We start from the raw sequence: 15130 nt of genomic DNA, 5'->3' as shown, positions 1-15130 counted from the left end.
ATGCTAGATGTCCTGCAGGAGGCGATTTGTACTCCCATCGGACATAGAGCTCTATGTGGAAATGATAGTGTAATGATAATAAACATTCATGTACAAACAAATGTAAGTGATCATCACAAGCCTCTCCTGCTCTGCCCACTTCCTGCCTTGCCCACAGATGTCAGCATAGAGCAGGCTCACACCTGAAACCCAAGGATTCGCAGCATTCACTACATCTTCGCTAGTGGCTTCACAATCCGTGTATTTCACTCAGTATAGCTAACAAAAACAGTAGTGGATTCAAAACACCCAAAGGATCTCTTGACACAATGTTGTAATGTTGTGGATGTGCGCCATTCAAACACTAAATAAGGACATTTCCAAATAACATCCCTTCTTAGAAAATAAATGTGAATATTTCACATTAAATGGCGCACATCCACTCAATTTCGACATTGTGTGAACAGACCCTTTGTGTTTTTACTCCACTACTGGTTTTGTTAACAATACAGGACGAAATATACTGACTCAAATACACGTATTGGGAACCTACTACGAACATGTAGTGAATGTTGCTATTCATTGTTTTTCATGTATGACAGTGCTCTCTGCTGACATCTGTGGGCAAGGCAGGAAGTGGGCAGAGCAGGAGAGTGTTGGCCTGATAAATGAAATACTTAACTACATTAATATTTCCTATCATGACACATTTTTTTTAACACATACAGCAATGTCTCAGATATTATTTGAAATATCCTCCTGAAGGACATCCAGCATGTGTTAAATTTCTCCAAAACAAAAGCATACAAGTAAATTTAATAATACACAATAGCAACATTCAATACATCTTTCTATGCAAACAAACTCCACTAAGTGTTTTTAAGCGTATTTCGTAGTTCCTTAGTGCCAGTCAATCATCATTTTTGTTTTTAACCCTTAACCACTCAAACATAAACAAGTCAAAAATATACATTATGGAAACAACAAGATATGTCGAAATGGATTTATTACATGTATAAAAAAATATCACATTCACATGATAGTGTGTGTGGGTGGATGTGGCCGAGGGTGTGTGGAGACTACTTTGGACCATGTTGACAGAAGTTAGAATAGTGCGCAGAGGCAATAGTCTGGCCAATATGTGAAGGCCACAGCCAGCCTGACTGTATTCTGACAACACTAAACTAAAAGGGACATCCCAATCACCACAAGCTGTTATTGTCATCCCTAGCTAATGTGATGCCAGACCTTGTAAAAAGTGTGTTATTGATGTGGTCCTGGTGCGCACAAATGTTAGTAAAATATGAATGCTAGTAAGCCGCGGTTGGCACAAAGGCCCTACAGTGTAGCAGACAAGGGGTGGTGTTGGTGTAGTTCAGGAGAGGGAGTGCGGACCAAACACAAATGTTGTTGGACGGTAAAGGCACATGTCACTCTCTCTCGCCAGGCTCCACAGGACCCTCTTGCCATCTTGGTGGTGGAGTCCTGGCCACTCCCTCTGCCAGATTAGGTTCTTCATTCTCTTCATCCGATGAGGCCTCTGCTGGTTGCTGAACTAGTTGTGGTCTGAGGAGAAAACAACACTGGTCACAATCTAAGATGGCACTTTTGTTTAAGGACATATTTTGCCATATAAATAAAATCGATGCATCCAATGCAGGATTTGACTCTGCCTGCTTTCACACTATTTTCTATGTACGAGGTGTCACAATAGAACTTTTGACACTATATTCACACACTGTTGACCCAAAATGTGGCTCTTCACAAGGCCACCCGAGTGGAACATTATTTTACTCTATGGACACATTGCGTCCATTGTTTAAACATTATGAATACAGTCCACGCTATTGGCATAAATGGCATTTCATGTTCTGGATTAGATCCTGGAGGGATCAAAAGCTGTTCCAAAAGCGGTTAGGCCAGGCTGCATTTGTTAGTTATCTTGTGTCCAGCAGGGGGCGCATCATCTTACCGAAATAGATATTACTCTAAAGTGTTGACAAAATATACTGCTCCCCCTGCTGGAGCCTCAATGTATATAATCTATATAAATATAACACATGTCTATGTCTGCACACATAAGACACTGAGCTACTTCTGTCATCATCTGATCCTACCATGGACACATGCAATTAACACACACACTTACCTGCGGCGTCTGGTGGAATTCAAAATGAAACGCAGCATTCGGGCAAAACGCAAAGCGGCCAGTTCTTCTTGTGAGGCCCCACGCCTCATCAGCTGCCGTCGCTGCCTGATGAATCTGTCCCTCACACTGGACCACCTGGTCTCCACATAGTTAGCTTCAACCAAAAGCATCCACACATTAGTAATATATCAGCGTCAGGTGACCATAACACTAGAGTTGATGGTTTGCCACAGTGGCTAAACAACTTACCAATTATCCATTTCTGTAATCTAGTATGCTGGGCCCAATCTGGGTATACAATCCGGGAAACCTCCCTCCATGCGGCACTCCGTGTTAGCCGGCTTTTGTACCCAGGCACAGGGCCGTCCCATAGCAGTGGCCGAGCATGGACCTGAAAATCAACAAAAATTACAGTAACGTCTTAGAAATTATTAGTCATTAAGGTCAGAGCTACTACACCCATTTCACATGCTACACGCCATGTTTGATTTTCAATAGTACGTCACTTATGTGGGTGGGGTATCCAGCTTCACCTGCAGCTAACTACCTCCCTCCATGATGTTTGCTGGCGGCACATATCATATACACAGTACACTACTACTCACATCATGTCCTCATAGTATTTGGCGAAAATAGATGTGCTTACTACTAGGGAATGGAAGGCCACAATCCGGCGCGGGGCTCTGGTCTCGGATAGCGACACGGGGGGGACACGCCTCCTCTCTGTAGTATCGCCACCTCAGCACTGGGCGTAGCGGGGGGGGGGGGGGGGTTAACAATTGTGTGTGGTGTGCTCTGCGAATTGCTATGTGACACCATGTAACGCTGCTCAGCTTACCCATTTGTGTCCGGCCTTGTCACGTCGTAAGCCGCTGCACTACAAGTGGCATAATGGGCGCACACGCCTCTTTGAACGTGGCTGCTGCGTATTGTGTGTGCTTCCGACGTTACAACGCCTGCCAAAGTACAAAGCAGAGCAGCGCTAAAAGCCAAACTACTCATTAGCCGAGCAGTGAACATAATTAGCACAGCACACCAAACACTCCGGCTAAACAACCACCCCGCTACGCACACTGATGACGTGCATGTACTACAGAGAGGGGGCGTGTCCACGCTGTGTCGCTAGCCTATAGCATCATCAGACTGCGCCGGATCTTGTGCCTGATTTGCGTACTATTAAAGCGACCTCCTTATGATGACACTATCAGCACATTATATGGGAGGATTTCTCCTAGGTATGTGCCGCCAACACCCATCATGGAGGGAGGAGGGAGGAGGGAGGAGGGAGAGAGTTCGCTGCACGGCCATCTCGCTAACAGCAAACCTAAGTCACGCCCTGGTTGCCCACCAACATGTGCTATTACAAGGACAATTCCTCGACTAGGCATTACTTACAAATCTCTCCTAAAATATGATGTGCGGTACATGGTCCGAAAGAGCTAACACATTCACAGATTTGGAGGAGACACACACATCTGAAAAGACTAATGCAGTCATTGCTCGATTTCAAGCGCCCCCTGATGGCAAACACATAGGAATTACACACAATCGTACTTACATCAACTACTCTGACCGATGTATCGTGCCACTAAATTACTAAGGACAATCATACAGATAAAATAAATATTATCTAGCATCTAGTGATCGATCATTACATTATCGATTTACTTTCGCGAAATTATTTCTCACTTAAACAGGCTGCAATAACAGATGTGACTTTTGGACATCAAAAAACCCGCTCGAAAAGGCAATATTTCTAAATTACATCTATGAAAATGTGATTCACACAACAAATTACAGTCATACATTAAGTCACGGCCACACAACTATCTTCTCCGAGTCCAAAGGAGGATCTAAATGTGTGTATCGACGATCTTATCTATGTATAAAACACTCCCAACACCTCCATAAAATACTTACTTCACTGATAAGCTGGCCGACGTCTATAACAGACCTATCAAGATCCATCTCTGGCTGCATCGATCACTCAGGCTTTGTTGTCCAAAAAACTGCTTCTTCCAGCGACGGTTTTAAAAGTGCAGATCTTCGAATGCAGGCACATTCTAAATAACCTTGGCTTCTACCCATAGGAACTCAAAATGATACATTTGTTATCTCCATCCAGTCACGGACACGGCCTAGGTGAAGCCTGGACACAAGCAGTTGTTACATTCATCCCTGTATTTTGTGTTATATTTAAAAATATACAAGGACAATTCCAAAATAAGACCGTGAGAAATGTGTGGAAAACAATCTTTCTCTCATGGCTAAGCTTCAAAAAAATAATTAGTTTCTTCTATCATCCTATGTCAAGGCCAACTGCCAATCCTGCTCTCATCACACAGGTGCAACTAGCCACAGTGCAGGGTGACACTCAGATACATGCACTAACAATGCTATATAATATTTGGCCACTTCTACAAGAAATGGACCACAAACACAGCATTCCTTTCCCTTCCGGCCCAAAAGGCACCTGCAAAGGTCCAGGACACATGTCCACTCTCTGACAAGGCCGAGAGCACACCTGTAGCAACGATACCTCATACCCAGCCCTCAGGCCAGGCACTCACTGGTCGTCAGTTAACTGCAAACAAAGGTGTAATCTCCAGAAGGAGAAAACTGGTGCGCAGCCATGAATTGACCACAGAACAACATGTTTGTTATTCCTAGATTCATTCCTTACACCCCTTTGTTTGCACCATGCCGTAGCTGCTTGCCGCTTGTGCCCCACTATTTCTGTGATCCGTTCTATATTGAAGCTACCGAACCGGTGGATCAGCCAGCCACTATGTCCATATGTGAGCGAACACACTCATTTACATATGCAAATAACCAGCCCTTGGCGGCAAAGGCCACTGTTGAATAGAAATCTACGTGAGTTTGCAGTTTTGGTACTGACAGGGTTAAGAAATTGCGATTTACCATATGAAATAGAGGCTTTGGATTCAGACTGATAAAGTTTTGCCATCTGTATACATGGCTAATCGGCCTGTCGCATTAATGCAAATGATTACGCTAAACAAAGTGCACAACCAGCTAAGCTTTTTCAGGGAGAGGTGAAAAAATGAGAGATTATATAAATACACAAGGAATTGTATTCCAAAACATTGTCAGACTTGACAAGCAATATGATGTCACAACAGTAAAGTCAAACTTAGATTAGGACAGAGGGGGAAGGGCGCATGAAGCTGCAGCTTACTGCATACAGATCATTGCATTCTGCTGCAGGCTCCCCAAGGCCGATCTCGTGGGCCAGTCTAGGAGCAGACTATCAGATATTCATCCAACACACACTGAGTCAATGATTAGCGTAGTGACAGAAGAGGTTCATAAAAGCCTGAGAGTTGGGGGAAATGTTACATATATATCGTGAACACATCCATCAACTGCACTATGTGCTAAGCAAAAAACAACACAACCATAAGAATCGACTTTTTTGTGTTTTTTTCTGTGAAAACATGTGAATATATCCTTGATGTCTCATTGTAAAGGCTTTAGGCCTCTCCATGATGAAAATGGCCAGTTTATTATAGGATACACTACATTGTGTAAGCGCCAGTTACTTTAGTAACCTTGAGCCAAACCACTACATTACACCGCCCAATCGAGAGACAACAACGCAGATGTGTGTGGAAGAATGTCAACTATTCGACTTTCACACACACAATGTAGCATTGTTTGCTACAGTCCAAATCTAGTTTGGATTTTATTGTTGACCATTAAAAGACTTGGGATAATGTGTAATTAAATATTCTATAGAAATGAATAGTAATGAAAATTCAGCATGTTCTGTATGAAATATCACATGAAACTGATTATTGTGTATAAATGTTTACAAAAAAGGATACATTTGACACATAAACCTTCTGTGCAAGATGCTGAGTAAAACATCTACAACAAAAGTAATGAATGGATGTAAAAACAGGACACATCAGACACTTGCATTTAGGAACTCATCGATTTGTATGACAGTCCATTTTTGTCCTTCTTTACGTTTAAATTTCCTGAGATATTGGTTCTGCTAACAAGGTCCCCTACACACAAGAAACAATCGCCCTGGAGATAGCTAAAGGAAAGACATTATGATTGTACTTTTTTCTATAGATTATTTTAAATGAGGATCTTAGCAAACTGTTTTTTCAAACAGAGTGTACCATGTCACCACGGTAAGGTGTCCTCAGGGACATGGACCCTACTCTACCCTAACACAAAATGACCTCTCTGGGCCTGAAAAAGGAGACCACTTGCCATAAACCAAAGCAAATAAAATAAATAATTAAATAAATATAAATAGAAAAATTTAAACAAAACAAAAATAAGAAATATGATGTATTGCCTCATACATCACATAGTAGAAATCATAAACGTCGTGGGTAACGAGATGCCCGAGAGCGCCGTCCACGCCGTGGCTGGCGCCTAGGAACGGCCCTAGTACCCTCAGATGGAGGGGGCATGGCACCAGGTGGCTCTGGGGACAATGCTGGGGGGACAAGGGGGGAGAGAGGTGGGGGCACAGGTGGGGGCGCAGTGGTCTCGGGGAAAACAAAGACCTCCGGCGGGCTATGTGGCCTCCGTGAGTGTAACCCATACACCGATTGTAGGAGTGCGCCCACATAGCAAGGGTCGGGGAAAGTATCCGGGTCAACCTGCTCGTGACACGACAGCACGAATTCTGTAACCATCCGCGCACTACGTGCCAGATTAGTAGAGAGATTCCGTAAACGGACTCCCAGATAGTAGCAGAAGAAATCATTCTGATCATCTCCTCCATCAAACCGCCTGACAAAGTTGATGACAGAATGATCCAACTCACTCAATGCTGAATGAGCTTCTTCTTGATCCCGGCGCCTCCTGGTGGTGGTAGTAGTGGGCCTCGTGAGTGGCTGACTTGGCCTAGCTGCCAGGGGCACACCACTAGGACCTGCACCAGATGTTGATGGTGCTGCAGCCTCCTCCTCTTCGGCCATGGAAGTAGAGCCAGAAGGTCCTGGCATCTGCTCCGTGCCCTCAGAAAGAGTCGGACTGCCAGGCTCCTGTGATGGCGGTGGCGTGGCACTGTCCCCCTCCTGCTGTGATGCTGCAACATCAGCACCACCAGCATCCTGTCCTCCCGGTGGGTCTGAGAAATTGCCACTGGTTCTGTGGAGAGACAGAAAGGTTAGCTAAGATGGACACATTCATAAAGGTACTTCATATATAGAATGGTTTACTTTTGATAACATACACTATGTAGAAAAGTGTGCTTTGTTAACACGAATACATTATGTAGTACTAGTAGCATCCTATGTTAGGACATACAACTATTTTTATAAAGTCATTCACATTAGTGTTTTACAAAAAAAAAAAAAAAGGAATATTGTAGAAAAAAGTTCCCCTTTCTGAGTGTGGAAACAATGCTCTCATCTTCATGGCATGTTGTGGCCATGGAAGCATTCTGGTGACAACACAACAACAAGTGTTTTATAATGTCGCACAGCAGGGAGAGGGGCCTGAGTTAGTCATGTGACCAGATACACAAGCGTCCAGTAAGAGGCCTGTGTACCTGTCATTGATCCACGCAGGCCACACTGAGACAGTGACAGAGCAGCAGGCCGCCCAGCATTGAGTATTAAAGGAAGTGAATAGTATGGGCAGGAGAACAGCTCTCGGACTGCTTAGTACTGTAGGACACAAAAAATAAAACATTAGCCGCTGCATGCAAACGGCCATTTCATTCACCATGCTTACTGGCTCGGCCACCTACAGCACACGCTAAACAACTGAGGGAGTGACCGGGATCTGCAAAAATCCAGAGATGTTGGTCTAGCGCCATCACAGAAAGTAACATCTTTTATAGAAATGACAGGATGTTGAAGCACGAGTCAGAGTGGTGTGTAAGCATTTGGTTGAGTGTGAGCAAAGGGGACTATTGTGATTGGTCAGGATAGATTAACCCTCTATGGACAGTCACATACACCAGCATGAAGGCTAACAAACATGACACAACTAGGGCCTTATAAAGAATGGCAATAGTGTATGTTGTCAAATGATCTGGATACAGTAAAGATAATTGTCTGGCCATTCATATAAAACATAGACATAAAGAGGAATATTTGTGAAATAGGATGATATTATCTGCTAGTGAGTATCGACCAGGTTCAGCTGAACAACCAAAGGCAGAATTTAAAGTCATTACTCCCATATTAAATTTTATATCATGTATTAGATATTGTACACTATATGATACTATATACATTATGTAATAATAAAAAGATGCTTACAGCCGTTGACTGCGGCTCGGGAGAAAATCCAACAGGGGCGCATAGCGCATGGAGGTCGGCTCCCCACCCCTCTCCTCCGTGCGTATCGCCCGTTGGTACTGGTCCCTGACACTAGACCAGCGTGTCTCCACTGCTCGTACTGACAAAAGCAAATATTTATTAGAAATAGATAGATAATTATCATTTATATATATTTCGAGGGCTTGGTAGAAATATCGGACATTCTTCTCACGATTTTATGTCATACATTATTTGACAACACGACATACCCATCCGCAGCTGCTCGCCGTCCGTCACATCGCCCCACTGTGGGACTACCAGAGCCGCTATCCTCTCCCACGTCTCGCGACGCAGGACGCGGTCGTGGTAGCCACGCACAGTCAAGTCCCACAAATGGGGACGGGACCGCACCTGAAAAATTATATATAAACACAGAAATCAATAGACATCTCCATCTGACTTCACCTCTCTGTGTGTCTACATCGATTAGAATAATAACATGTTTTCACTAATGACATTACATAGAGTGGTGTTGGGATTCCAACAGACCACCTGTGTAATCTAAGGAACACAGCCTAATAACCACTGAGCCAAGACTCACTAAACCAAGGAATGCCAGAACTCTTTGAACACACTTCGGAAAACATACCAAGATTGGTGTCTAATTATTTAATTTAGGAAAGGCTTTGTATCTTAACTAGCACTAATTAGTAGGCCACAAGACCAGCTCAATGACAGCTTTGCAGTCACACCTGATGAAAAAGAAAATCCACATTGTTTAGAAAATACATGAACACATGTGCAAACGAGTGAAGCTAACTATTTCACTGCTGCGGTGTTTGTTCTGGTGTGTGTGTGGTGTTTTGTTATCTTAGTGTGTGGATAAAACATGTGACAACGACTATGGTTAGAGCTCTCGACATTTTGTAATAACTATGGGCAACATTTATCTATTAAACAGTCGCTGATATGTAGTTACAAATATATATTTATAATTAAATACATGTAAGGTTAGGTCTTGCATTAGGTCGAACATTCTAGGAGGGGCACACAATAACATGAAACTACGTGCCAAATCCAGCTACATGAAAAACGCATCAAAAACGCAACCTTGGTCGATTCGATTAGGGAAACATTACACTAACATTACTTGACTATACTGTGTAGTGCGCACGCTTACTCACATTGACATGCACTATATCACACAAAAAACGCATCAAAAACGCAACCTTGGTCGATTCGATTAGGGAAACATTACACTAACATTACTTGACTATACTGTGTAGTGCGCACGCTTACTCACATTGACATGCACTATATCACACAAAAAACGCATCAAAAACGCTACCTTGGTCGATTCGATTAGGGAAACATTACACTAACATTACTTGACTATACTGTGTAGTGCGCACGCTTACTCACATTGACATGCACTATATCACACAAAAAACGCATCAAAAACGCAACCTTGGTCGATTCGATTAGGGAAACATTACACTAACATTACTTGACTATACTGTGTAGTGCGCACGCTTACTCACATTGACATGCACTATATCACACAAAAAACGCATCAAAAACGCTACCTTGGTCGATTCGATTAGGGAAACATTACACTAACATTACTTGACTATACTGTGTAGTGCGCACGCTTACTCACATTGACATGCACTATATCACACAAAAAAAGCATCAAAAACGCAGATAAATAAATTGTGAAGATAACAAAAAAAAATTATTTTACACATGTCACGGTTAGAAAAATATATACATGGAAGAAATACAACAACCGTACACTCAATAGGGATACTCAATTCGACATATGTAAGTAGTTCATTAATATGGGAACTGCACTCGAAATTAATACTATAGCAGATAAGGAAACACATGACGATACTTTGTGGTTTTTTTAAGGCCACATTCACACGCCCGTGTCGCATTACAAAAACGCTGATATTTAAGAGCACTAAGAGTCTTGAGATTCATATGTGTGTTACATGTGGCTTAGGTGCGTGTTTGTTGGCCGAGACGACCATGTGCATTTGTAAGTCAAAGTAAAACATTTTCACACATCACATAAATAGGTATTTTGGTTAACATACATTACATATTATTATACATATCTTTAGATAGATATATAGATAGAGAGAGAGGGATAAATTGATACACAGAAACAGACTACACATCCTATTTTCGAAGTCAAATCATTCTAGAAAGATGAGTCTAATTCTTCGATCAAACTTACCTCTGCGATCAGGCGTGGAACATCAATGTCCCGCTGCCAGGAACCACGTCGCCCACGACCAGCACCACCATGCTCCGCTCGCCGTGCCATCGCTCCAGATCGGGACACCTAAAAGGATGGTCACCTATTGAAGACCATTCACTTGGGCCTTTTAAACTGAAGGGGCGTTACGCATTGATGAATTATTCTAATGAGAATCCGAATTGATCCGGCTGTAATCAGAGGTTCCGGCAGGCCCGAATGTTACTTCCTACGGTCGACTTGGACATTTTCGGGCCGGAAATAATGGTCTTGCTCATTTTTTACGGACCCGGATACAATCAGGCCCGAAACTCATACGGAGTGTGCACTGTGCAGCCGCATATCCTAGACTTCACAGCATACACACGAACCATCAAATATACCGCCGCACAATTACAGCCGCACATACAGCCGCACTCTTACTACGTGTGAATCGAGCCTTAAGGTTATTACAAAGGCTCATTGTATCTGTATGATATTGTAAACATACAATCCTTTGTTGGCTGTGAGCGACTTTCTTTTTGAATATGTAATGAATTTTCAATATGTATGTTCAAATATTACATAAGCCACTAATAAAATATCGTTTAAAAAAAAAATAATAGTTCCCTAATGTTTAACCACCTGGACTAAAGTATCAAAAGGCCTGATATCTACCTAAACTTATCCATGGAATTCATGTGTCTTAAAAACAATCATATCCCCATATAGGGCTGTCTCTAGGTTTAGGGGGCCTTGGGCCTTGAAAAAACCTTAAGGGTATAAACCCACACACCGTATAAGCAGCGTATTTACTGCTGCGATACGCAGCAAACACGCAGCAAACACGCAGCAAATACGCAGCAAATACGCAGCAGATTAGGTCTAAATAACTGAACACAGCATCAAATCTGTACCAACAAATCTGCTGCGTATTTGCTGCGTATTTGTTGCGTATCTGCTGTGTATACGGTGTGTGGGTTTGTACCCTTAGGGTACAAACACACACACCGTATACGCAGCAGATACGCAGCAGATCTGCAGCAGATTTGATGGTGCAGATTTGATGCTGTGTTCAGTTATTTAGATCTAATATGCTGCTTATTTGCTGCGTATCGCAGCAGTAAATACGCTGCGTATACGATGTGTGTGTTTATACCCTAAGGCCCTATTACACAAAGTGATTATCAGCCGTATTTGGTCAATTATCGGCCATTACGACTTTATAGATTGTAAGCTCTTGCGGGCAGGATCCTCTCTCCTCATGTACCAGTCTGCCATTTGCCTTCATGTAATGTGTTTATATTGTATTGTTCCTGTTTGTTACCCTTATCGCTTGTATAGCGCTCTGGAATTAAGGGTACTTTATAAAATAATAATAATAATAATAATCACTTGGTTTAATAGAAGAACTTAAAATGTCTCTCCATACACCAAAATTCTAACCATGCAATAATGATCAGTGTACAGCTATGTTCAAGAGGTTGTTATGCTACTACAGTATCACTGATTTACCACATGCAAAACAAAATAACTGAATTTAAGTAGCAGAATAATCTTTAATTCCATAAAACATCATTAAATAAGGAAAGAGAAAAGACCAAACATTAAAATAGAATAGTGGCAGTCCTGAAGAAGATGACAAAATCATGCATCATGATTCCAGACACAAATCAGAATTAATGGACAAATTAGGTAAATGGCAAAATTATGAAACGGACTAGTTACATGATCAACAATATAATATAAAGTGCAAGTGCATAGCATATATCAGTTCACATCATAGCATCAAGAGTTAATTCCCTAAAAAATGTCCTTAAGCATCTCAAACCCCACACAAATAAGGGACCAGACAGTCGCAGTTCCTATTGTGTGTGTGTGTGTGTGTGTATCATACCAATCCCCGGGACGCCACCACCCCGACGTGCATTTCATTGCTTTTGGCCGTGTGATAGGAGCAGACTGCCGCTACCTCCTATGGGCCCCCAGATCATCCGGGGAGCCTAATACCCCCCCCCCCCCCCCGCACACTTACCCCCTTGCTGTAATAGCATGTGATAGGTCGGCGGTGCTCACTTGATCCCGGACATCGCCTCAAGTAATAGGGGCTCTTAAGTTTGCTCCGTTGAAAGTAACAAGTGCTCTTGGATCCATCTGATGCGCCCTGTTATGTTATAATGAGATCTGTCCATGTGTCCTCCTCCTCTGCTGTGCTCCATGCTCATCCTTGGGCTGCTTGTGTCTTCTGCCATCTTTTTTCTCCTCCTGCAATGACACCTCTGGTCACTAGGGTGCACAAGCGAAAACTGCTCTGCATTTAGAGAGGTAGCTTGTCTTCACCTGCTACTGCCATCTGCCAATCCAGATCTACTTGTACCTATTTAAAGCAGCTCCACCTGCACCTCCCTGCCTAAACATTGTTGGATTCTTGCATTGCAAGAGAAGGTGTGTTTCTGCTATTCTTCTTCTGACTCTCTGAATTTTGACCCTTACCCTTTGTTTGAATAAAGGCCATATTCCATGGAACGATTATCAGACGCATGCGGTTGTCCGGTGACATAAAGGGCAACGATCAGCCGACATCGTTCATGCCCGCTGATCGTTGCAGTTGTTTGTTTTTTCAAGCATGTTGAAAAACAAACGACTGTGATGGCAGGGATCTGCTGCCGCCGCTCCGTGGGATAGGAGCGGTGGCAGCAGACCGCCACTATCCTCTATGGCGATCACCCGGGCAGCCCCGCCCCCACCCACTCTCTGCCGCTGCGTGTAATAGCAGCAAAAGTGAACGGGGAATGCTCCTTGTTTGCTCCTCACAGTCTGCCCGTGGAATAGGGCCTTTACACTAATTGACTAGAGATAAGCAATACTTGAGAATGCCATTTGAACACCAGTGGCTGAAGAAATTGTATGCAGCCCTAGGGAGTCTGGGAAAATAGGCCGGGTTCAAACTACGTAAAACACCAATCGTTCTGTGACCCAGCCGTACTGCAGTACTGACCTGATTATCTTTATTTGTGATGAATTGGGATGTGGCCGCATCCGCTTGCACCCGCATCCCAATTTACCATAGCCGACAATGGAGAGTGCAGCCTGTGAGGCTTGTGCAGCCGCTATTAAATGAATAGCAGCTGCACAAAACTGACATGTCAGTTTTTCGTGCGGCCGCTAGGGATCCTGACCGGAGTGTATACTATGTTTATACACTCCGGACGGGATTCCCTCAGACTGCAGTGCATTAATCACGGCCGTGGTTGCAAAAGGCAACAACGGCCTCGATTAAGACAAAAGTTACGTTGTGTCAATATAGCCATAGCCTGTATCCATGTTTTTCGGGCAGCCCTAGGGCAGCATTGAACTTCACCACCACCGGTATTCAAATGCCAAACTCGAGCATTCTCAAGTTGCTCTCATCTCTATGCCTGAATCCTGTCTATATTGTGTACTTTTCCTGTTGCCGCCTCTGATTGTCTGACTTGCCTCTGAAGCTGTTTTCCCTGATACTTTACCTGTCTGACTATGGGTGCGTTTACACAGAAAGATTTATCTGACAGATTTTGGTAGCCAAAGCCAGGAATGGATTTGAAAAGAGTCTTTCCTTTATGACCTGATCCCTTTTTATAGTCTGTTCCTGGTTTGGGCTTCAAAGATCTGTCAGATAAATCTGTCTGTGTAAACGCACCATAAGGTACCTAACAAGCAAGCAGGTGGACACCACATTATATAACAGCTATGCATACAAACTACTCATATGCACACAAGAGCTGCACATCCAAACAATATTTTATTTAGTCAAAGTATACAAGACAATAGACAAGAGGAGACGAGCCTTCTCACAAGACCATGACAAGGTAAGATTAAAAACACTTAAAATGCATAAATCAATTACTAACCCCTAACCCCTAAACACAACATGGATTAAGAGTAATGAAAAAATAAGTACAATGATAGAAAATAATGTGATGATAATATCAACCCCCCCACCCCCACCCAAAATGAAAAAATACAATGAAAAAAGTCACTATGTGTAAAGGATAAAAAGGGGTCAGATAGGAGAAGCACCCCACACGTTCCACCGTCAACACAGCTTTAACTGAATTGACTTTTTCATTGTATTTTTGTTGTTGTTGCTTTTTGGGTTTATAATATTACCACATTATTTTCAATGATTGTACTTATTTTTTCCATTACTCTACATCTGTGGTGTACCCCCGGTGTGATGTTATATCGGAGGAGCGGCCAGTCACTTGCTAGGTGGTGAGGTGTAACGCTACTTCTGTGGTGGTTGGCTGAGATACAGCGTGACCTTAGAGTGTTACTTTGTGACGCCGGTGCCTGGGGGCACACAGGTGTGATGGCACGCCTGCTTTTAGTTGACAAGGCCAGTTGTAACTTTTTTCCCTGTGGTCAGTGTCCTGCTGGGATTCTAATGGGTCCCTTGGGTTAGTGTTATCACGAATGGCCAGAGTGGGGAAGTGACCCTCCTGTACTATTGGAACC

Source organism: Dendropsophus ebraccatus, unplaced genomic scaffold (genome assembly GCF_027789765.1).
Source record: "Dendropsophus ebraccatus isolate aDenEbr1 unplaced genomic scaffold, aDenEbr1.pat pat_scaffold_837_ctg1, whole genome shotgun sequence".
NCBI lineage: Eukaryota > Metazoa > Chordata > Amphibia > Anura > Hylidae > Dendropsophus > Dendropsophus ebraccatus.
The sequence above is the reverse complement of the archived record's forward strand: the minus strand, read 5'-3'. Positions refer to the sequence as shown.